Here is a 9778-nt window from a genome sequence, read left to right as displayed (position 1 = left end):
ACTTTGTTGTAGATCCTACTGTACTCTTTACTATAATTTTGACCTCTATTGATACAGTATTTTGTTTTTTCTTTTTATGAATGCAGAAATCTTTTCTTTGCGTTAGAGATATTTACCCTGGTAGTGATAGAATTTTCGTTTATAGTAGGTTTTAATTTACGTTGTGTAAATGGGAATGCTATGTCAAAATAGTATTATTTATATGTTCCATGAAAGTTATTAAACATTCTCTTTTCATATGTTTCATTGAACACTTCATCCCATGTTTTCCGACTTAATTGTTGGCAAAAGTCTGCTACATTACCATCACTGAGATCCCTGCACTTAGCCATTTTGATGGGTGATATTTTCTTTATACACACTACAATGTTAGCAACAGAGACTCGTGATCGATGTAGACCATATTTACTACTTTATTATTATTTAAGAGTGGGTTTCTTGAATAAAAATTTGGTCTCATGCTGTTTTACGATGGTTAGAGATTCTTGTTGGTTCATTTGCAGTAGGGAATAAATTGAAACACTTTGCAATGTTCAGTAATTCATCTCTGAAATTTGAGGGTCTCAAAAAATCAATGTTAAAGTCACCACAAATCATTTTCTTTTTTGTTGATATAGACTATTTAACATCATTTCAGATTTACCTAGGAAGTCCTCAAAGTCACCATCAGATAATCTGTATACAGTTACAATTGTAAGGTGGATTTCAGTTCAATAGCTGCCACTTCAAGAACTTTTCTTAATCGAATCAGAATGTATTTGAATTTCTTTATACCTTAGATTTTGCTTTGTGAAGATAGCTGTCCCATCATGTCCATAATGAGACCTCACAGAATGAACTGCCTAGGAGAAAATCAGGTATATGTACAGTTTCTGTTTGCTGTTCTTTAGCCAATGCTCCAGTATGCAGATAACATCAACTTTTAGGTCAGAGTCTTTTATTATTTCTAGTTCTTGTAATTAACTGATTACAGATTGAACAATATGATGCATTATATGAAATTCGAGAAAGTTTTGTTTTGCTTATTACTACTACTTCTAGTCATTTCTGATGAACCACTTATCTCAGATAGCATCCTGACTCTGTTTATCTTGTGTTCTATCTGCTTTCTACTAAAAAATCATTCAGATGGGAAGGAGGCAATTTTTTCTTCTGCTCACCTCATTGGACACTGCTGCTGGTGCTGTTTCTTATGTATTCATTTCCATACGAGAGGTTGGAACTGCTTCTGCTGTCTTCAAAGTGCTACTGTAACTTCCCCTGAGACATATTTCTTGAGAGTATCTGGTATGAACCTGCTTGTGTACTGTCAGTCTGAGATAAATTTTCTGATGATGTTCTTGAGGTATGGAACACTTCACTGCACTTAGTCTGAACAGGAGTAGCAGTTTATGGAACTGCTGGGATTGTCTGAGATAGAGGAATGGCAGCTGAACTACACTCCTGGAAATTGGAATAAGAACACCGTGAATTCATTGTCCCAGGAAGGGGAAACTTTATTGACACATTCCTGGGGTCAGATACATCACATGATCACACTGACAGAACCACAGGCACATAGACACAGGCAACAGAGCATGCACAATGTCGGCACTAGTACAGTGTATATCCACCTTTCGCAGCAATGCAGGCTGCTATTCTCCCATGGAGACGATCGTAGAGATGCTGGATGTAGTCCTGTGGAACGGCTTGCCATGCCATTTCCACCTGGCGCCTCAGTTGGACCAGCGTTCGTGCTGGACGTGCAGACCGCGTGAGACGACGCTTCATCCAGTCCCAAACATGCTCAATGGGGAACAGATCCGGAGATCTTGCTGGCCAGGGTAGTTGACTTACACCTTCTAGAGCACGTTGGGTGGCACGGGATACATGCGGACGTGCATTGTCCTGTTGGAACAGCAAGTTCCCTTGCCGGTCTAGGAATGGTAGAACGATGGGTTCGATGACGGTTTGGATGTACCGTGCACTATTCAGTGTCCCCTCGACGATCACCAGTGGTGTACGGCCAGTGTAGGAGATCGCTCCCCACACCATGATGCCGGGTGTTGGCCCTGTGTGCCTCGGTCGTATGCAGTCCTGATTGTGGCGCTCACCTGCACGGCGCCAAACACGCATACGACCATCATTGGCACCAAGGCAGAAGCGACTCTCATCGCTGAAGACGACACGTCTCCATTCGTCCCTCCATTCACGCCTGTCGCGACACCACTGGAGGCGGGCTGCACGATGTTGGGGCGTGAGCAGAAGACGGCCTAACGGTGTGCGGGACCGTAGCCCAGCTTCATGGAGACGGTTGTGAATAGTCCTCGCCGATACCCCAGGAGCAACAGTGTCCCTAATTTGCTGGGAAGTGGCGGTGCGGTCCCCTACGGCACTGTGTAGGATCCTACGGTCTTGACGTGCATCCGTGCGTCGCTGCGGTCCGGTCCCAGGTCGACGGGCACGTGCACCTTCCGCCGACCACTGGCGACAACATCGATGTACTGTGGAGACCTCACGCCCCACGTGTTGAGCAATTCGGCGGTACGTCCACCCAGCCTCCCGCATGCCCACTATACGCCCTCGCTCAAAGTCCGTCAACTGCACATACGGTTCACGTCCACGCTGTCGTGGCATGCTACCAGTGTTAAAGACTGCGATGGAGCTCCGTATGCCACGGCAAACTGGCTGACACTGACGGCGGCGGTGCACAAATGCTGCGCAGCTAGCGCCATTCGACAGCCAACACCGCGGTTCCTGGTGTGTCCGCTGTGCCGTGCGTGTGATCATTGCTTGTACAGCCCTCTCGCAGTGTCCGGAGCAAGTATGGTGGGTCTGACACACCGGTGTCAATGTGTTCTTTTTTCCATTTCCAGGAGTGTAGATGTACGGGTTGATTATAATTAAAGTTAAACTTCCAAAACGCTATAGAAATAATACCACTGGTCAGAATGACGTCAAATTGCAACGGAATATTATCAAAGAAGTGAGAAAACGTATGGCAGGAGAAAAAAAAATAGTGTGAAAATTGATCAATAGATAGCGCTGCATGTGTCAGAATACGCAAATGAAAACACCTGTCATGCATACGACCCTTTCAAGTTGGTATAAACACGCTGGGCACACAGCTTTTCCTCGTATCGCGTCTGCAACGTTCGCCATGACAGTCTCAATGCACGATCACACTCTACTTGTAAAGCTGTATTTCAAAAATGATTGTGCACGCGTCGCTCTGCAGATGTTCTAGACACTGAAGGATTTTAGAAAAGGCGTTGGTCCGATAACTGCCGTGGATCTGGAGAAAATGATTCGGAAATTCTAAAAGACAGGTTCTTTTGTTGTGCTACCTGATAGGGGGAGGAAATATATTGATTCGACGTCAGTGGAAGCAGTGTCCATAGCAATGCCGGAGGAGACGAGTGGTGGTGTGTAAATGTGTAGTGCATCTATAATTGCCCGAAAATTGGACATACTGTGAGCTCAATGCGTAAAATCCCACGAAATATCCTTCTTTGTTATCCATTCAAAATTACTCATGTGTGCGAGTTCCTTTTGACCTTTGCTGTAAACTTTCTTGCTTGTATGTAAGTGGACAATGGTTGGGCGCAGAAGATTTTGTGCACAGACGAAACCCACTTCCATTTGACAGGATATGTCAATACACAGAATTGTCTTAAATGGACACCGGAAAACCCACACGCAAATCAACCAGTACCACTTCATCCTGAAAGACCACTGAGTGGTGTGGGTTTACATCATCATTTATGATAGGGCCATATTTTTTCGAAGAGACAGGTGCTTCCGGTCCTGTTACCTGTGCAGTCACTGGTAAGCGCTATGAGAGTCTTTTGTGCAACCATGTAATTCCAGCTCTCCAACAGCTTTTTTCTGTGGATGATATCATTATTATGCAATTGGACGCACCTCCGCACATCGCAAATCCAGTTAAGCAGCTGCTGACTCGCCATTTCGGAAATGCTATAATTATCAGCCGCCATTTCCCTACAGCCTGGTCATCCCGATCACCTGATCTCAATCCGTGTCACTTCTGACTGTGGGGCTACCTGAAAGATGTTGTGTTCACTGTTCCAATTGCAAATTTAGCTGCATTGAAGGCACGCATTGCGCAACACATTCTGAACGTGACCCTGGAAATACTTCAATCAGTTGTGGAACATTCTGTTCCTCAGTTTCAGCTTGTTTCAGAAAACAGTGGACAGCATATTGAACATGTTTTGTGCCAGTCACACGGAAGTTAATAATCCGATTTTATTTAGATTGATGTTTTTTGTAGTTTTTGGCCTCAGGACAATTAAAAACCGACGAGATTGATGCTTTTATGCGATTTTTGGCCTCAGGACAACTAAAAACCGATGTGAGTGATGCTTTTTATGAGGGTTTTGGCTTCAGGACGATTAAAAACCGATTTTTCCCATCCAATGTGGTATGATCCTGCCGTGGTGGTGTAACTAACAGCATCACACTTATACACCCATGGACACTGAGTGGTACAGTTTGTTTAACGTCAAACGTATACCTTAGGCGTTGTTGTATGATTCATTTGTCATTTGTAGTCGACCACTATTAAATTATAATGCTTACAGCGCAATCTACTGCTACATTTTGTAACTATTATTTTTCTTCTGCCATGCGTTTTCTCCCTTCTCCAGTAATATTCCGCTTCAATTTGGTATCATTCTGACCAGTGTGTTATTTATACAGAGGTTTAGAAGTTTAACTTTTATTATAATCAACCTGTACAATGAGCACTCTGCATAATTTCCACGATTACTTTTAGAGATAAAATTTTTTCCCCTCTCATTAAGATGCATACCATGCCTTGTAAAGAGTTCACAGTCCATATTCCCTCTGTGTAGGAAAAATGTATTCTGAAAGGCTTGGCAGATTTTTTAATGCAGTCTGTTTGCTTTCTGAATCTCTTTGTTTACACAAGAGTGTTTTGGAAGATTATATGTGTGCAGTATTTCTACAGCAATCGTTGTTTGCTTCTGCAGTAACATCAGTCTCTTCCTTAAGCATCTTGCGGCTCCTTTGAGATCATTTTCATAAACTTTGTTGGCACCTGCTATGAATACCGTGCACCATTTGTTATTGGAGCAGTTCTTAAGATTTCACATATAGGAGCTCCTCGTTTAACGAGACTAGTGGCTTCTACTTGTTAATCATTTCGTAAAACGTTTGCGATTCCTCTGCCATGACTGTCAGAATACATACAGGGTTCTGAGTTTTTCATCAGTACATTACATAAAGATGCCTTGTTGTTATTATTGCTTTCATCTTATTTTCTATATGTGGAATAAATGAAGGTTTATTGGTTGCATTTAATGAAGTTAATGATTGTTCTGTGTTGCTCTTGTGTTTATTATTTCTTCCACTATTATGTTTCCGTTCTTAATTATCTTTGAATTAGTTATGTTTGGCATCAAATTGTCATATTGTTGTACGGCTGCTTTGCTGGGTGGTAATGTGCTTGTCTCCCATGAGGTGGGCCTGGGTTTGATTCCCGGCCAGATTGGAGATTTTCTCCGCTCGTGGACTGGGTGTTGTGTTGTCCTCATCATCATTTCATCCTCATCACCGGCATGCGAGTCGCCCAATGTGGCATTGACTGAAATAAGACTTGCACTTGGCAGCCGAACTTCCCCGGATGGGGACTCCCGGCCAACAATGCCACACAATCGTTTCATTTTTTATATTATATTTGTTACTTGGCAGCACATGATACTTCGTCCTGGGCATACTACAGAAATTTGTCTTGCACTCTTTGATCTGAAACAGTTCATTATTTTTTTAACTTCACAGGATTTTGAATAATATCCCTTAACAAATCTTCAAGAATATTGACGTAATTTTTTGCGTCCTTTTAATTCATTGAGGAGTGATTCTGTCACGGAAAGTTCCATACCTTCTATGCACTTTTGAACTGCTGATTCACGATCGTTATATTTTAGTCCACAGTGACACGTTATTTTCTCTTTTGGATCTTTTTGCATGAAACAATAGGAATGGTACCATTTCTGGAATGCTGGACCTATTCGGATACTTCATGACACAAAAGACACTTGGTACTGATAAAATTATCATTAAATACTGAGCGTTTTGCCACAACCCGTATACCTGCCGCCATTCAACACCCAAATTGGATCTATGACGAGGAGTCACATTTTAACGGTGATTAATATCAGCAGAGGGACGTTAAGACAAATTATATACGTTGTGAGGGAAAAGGAAACAACTGACGCAACAAAAAAACTAATAGAGGAAACATGTGCTGTGCTGGACTTGCAATGACAGGTTTACTTACACTGTGACACTTTTGTTTGGGCCGTTCTAGAAATTTCTGCATAGTGAAACAAGGTGATAAAATATCCATAAAGAGCAGCGTTACACACCGAAAGCAAAGAAGTAAATAAAAATATAATCTCTATGCTGGCTAAGCCATCACATAAATCTTTACGTGAGACAATTTTCAGAACATATCCAGCCGACAGATTCCACTTCTCAATTAAAAGCTGGTCAACATGAACCTAAGAAGCAATTTACAGACGAGTGGGATAGGAAAAAATGTGCAATATATTTCGCATGGCTAATGTAACATAGAATGAAATGATTACCGAATTTTGTTATTATTGGTCCACCATAGAAACAGCTTGATCGAATACTAAGGACATATTTTGGGAAAACGTGAGGAGGGTGACGATGATGATGCTGGTGATGAGGAAGAGAGTGCACTCCAAATGTGTAGCGATAAAAGATTGGATTTAGAGGAGAAAAAAAAGACTAAAAATGATTGCAATTCCGAGCCAGGTGATAACAGCGAACTACAATTCTCAGCATATTCACAGGAACATTGTACATTTTCTTTGTAGTTTCATGACTTGCAAGAGCTCTACAGCAATGACAGATATCCAGTTAAAAAGTGGACCTTGAACATCGAGGAAACAGGTTTTCAGTGATTTAGAACCAAGTGTAAATGCTAATTTTCGCAAGTGAAAAAAAACCTTGATGGTTCGTCTAAGTTAGGTATTCAGTGACAAAGATGTCTTGCGTTAAGGGCTGAACTGAAAAAATCTTTTTAAAAATAATTTGATGTGAGAACAGGTGCTCCAGAGATTGACAAAGTGAATCTCACAGTAATGAAAAAGACTGCTAACTGCGCTGACGTTGATAATAACCTATTATTGAAAGATGTCATAGGCAGGACAAAGATGATTTATCTCAATATGACTACTTTAAAGTGCTGGAAATATAGAAGGATGCAATGAAAAATGTTAGCGTTGCTGAGTATCAGTGAAGTCATTACCAAAAAGAAATAATAAACCGTATAGCAATGGACATTTCAGACACTCCAGTAACAAACGTACTGAAGACTAAGAACTGTAACAGGATCACCAAAAAAGGACCTGAGACCAAAAAGAAATGTTCTCAACTATGATGTCAGTGGCCACAGATTAAGTGATTGTAACGCCAAGGGCAAAGGAAATAAATGCTTCACTCTAGAGTCTGATTATCTCCTCCGAATTTACGAAGGTAAAGAATACGGCACTAATAAGGTGACAATGAGTATAAACAATGTTAAGGAGAGTACCAACATTAAGAAGTGTAAATTTAAAAATGTCTGTATAAGCAACAAAGAGGGGGAGGTGTTAATTGACTGTGTCAGTCAACTTAATTTATTACAACATAATGCTAATGATACAATGGATACTCTACGATTCCAGGATACACATGTATATTAACAAGATTTGGCAACAACTTTGTCTCACCATGAAAGTATTTTAAGATTACTATTGAGGTTAATGATGTGAAAACTGAAACAGATATTTAGTCCCATGTAGCTTCTGGAAACTGTTGAATTTAGACATTGTAGTTGGGACCATTTTTGTAGGCTAAAATAAACCTGTGTATACGAGCTCATGTCATGCACAATTTCTGAAATTTCGTGTTGGAGAATACTTTTGAAATCGTTTAAATGTACTTGTCCCCAGCTCATTTTACATAATATCAGACACAACAGTTCAAAACGAGAAAGTTCAGGGTTTGACATTACTGGACTGGTTAGGATTATACAAATGTATGAACAAAGAGAGAAAAATTATACTACTTAGAAACGCAAGTGGTAAATGCATACACTTGCAGCCACATTTGCAGTTAAGCATACATCTAAAACGTTTACCTTGATGGATTTATTCCTTTTGTTGGCATGTTGTTCTAATCTCTTTCACATAATGTTTAAAAGTTTATCTGCTAGCAACAACAAAATTTAAATACACATACAAAAAATAAAAACACGCATGGCAGATATAATATAACTGTCTGAGGTAAGTCCGCACTTTGGCGCTAAGTCTCTGCTTTAGTCACATACATTTACCTATATAGTTTGTGTTTAGTTGCTGTGACATGTTTACAGGTATTCTGGTATAGTGTAGGGACATGCCTTAGTAATGTAATATTTTAGTTTCTGTTTAAACACTGGCAATAATTTTATACTCTTCATATCTCATGAGAATGTATTGTAAAGTACATTGTCCTTTACGGGGTCCTTATTTGTTAGTTTGCCTCAGCTAAGCTTCTTGGCATTCATCTTTTTCCAAAATTAACTTCAGAAACTAATGCTAATTATGTATGCACAAAATTTGTCCACATCACCTGTTTGAGGACTTGTGTGGATGACAAGCTACAGCTGAAATCTTATTATGCCTTTTCCACAGCCACATCATATATGCAGTGCTGTTATGGAGCAGTTCCTCTGGAGGAAAAAGTCTAGTACAAATCATAAATATTCTTTTAATATTTTAAATGTATGACTTATTATGCAGCTATACAAAGTATTACATAATATGATATCAGTTACATGTAAAATGCTTAAAGATCGATCAATAAATCAAATCAAATCGTTTACTTGTCACATGATAATAGTTCCATGTATGGCAGTGCAAACTACCAATGTGTTCCAAAAAGCGACGAGCCAAAATGAGATTTTCCAGGGTATCATATCTCGGGTTCTATTGATCGCAGAGATAAGGGGTCAAGTATTTTGAATAGCTCTTGGCCTAGCGAATATTTTTATACCTATCAGGAGAACGAACATATTGTAAATATACTACAGTGCAAGGTAAAAATTTCAACATTATACACTTCCTCCAGCTCAGGCAAATTGAAAAGATTAGTTGGTTCTTTTGCATTAGGTGAGAACTAGAGGAGAATTTCGGCAGCTTATAAAATCACCAGTTTTTCATATGTGGCTTATTGAGAAAAGCACTAAAAACCATAATATTTCAGGGGAGAAAAGCACCCGTTGAGCGATGGCCGCTGATATAATCTATATTCAAGGCAGATCGTCGAAATTTTTACCACATGTTCTTAAGTTAGTGTTCTTGGGAAGCTCCGATACGTCTTTCGATCTCATGCTGAGAACCATAATAAGCGGTTTTTAGTCAGTTTTGCAACATGTGGCGCAATAATCTAAATTACCAACTGTAGCAAATCGCTCAAATTTAACTGTACATTCCTTAGTCTTTGATGCAGAAACACTGTTTTCCAGTTTTCGAAAATAAGAATCCGTTAACAAGATGCAGCTGAAAAAATATGATTTTTGGGTACCAAAAGTACCAGTTGTGGGTTGGCGTCTTCTATAATTTCTGTTCATGGCAGAACATTGAAATTTTTACTGTATGTTCTTAAGATTATATTCTCGAGAACCTCACGACTTTTTTCAGTACCATGATCCGTTATCCATATCCAAAGTTACCATGTTCATGCACGTTAACACATGCAC

The sequence above is a fragment of the Schistocerca cancellata genome, chromosome 1, assembly GCF_023864275.1.
Source record: "Schistocerca cancellata isolate TAMUIC-IGC-003103 chromosome 1, iqSchCanc2.1, whole genome shotgun sequence".
Lineage (NCBI taxonomy): Eukaryota > Metazoa > Arthropoda > Insecta > Orthoptera > Acrididae > Schistocerca > Schistocerca cancellata.
Note: the sequence above shows the minus strand (reverse complement) of the source record.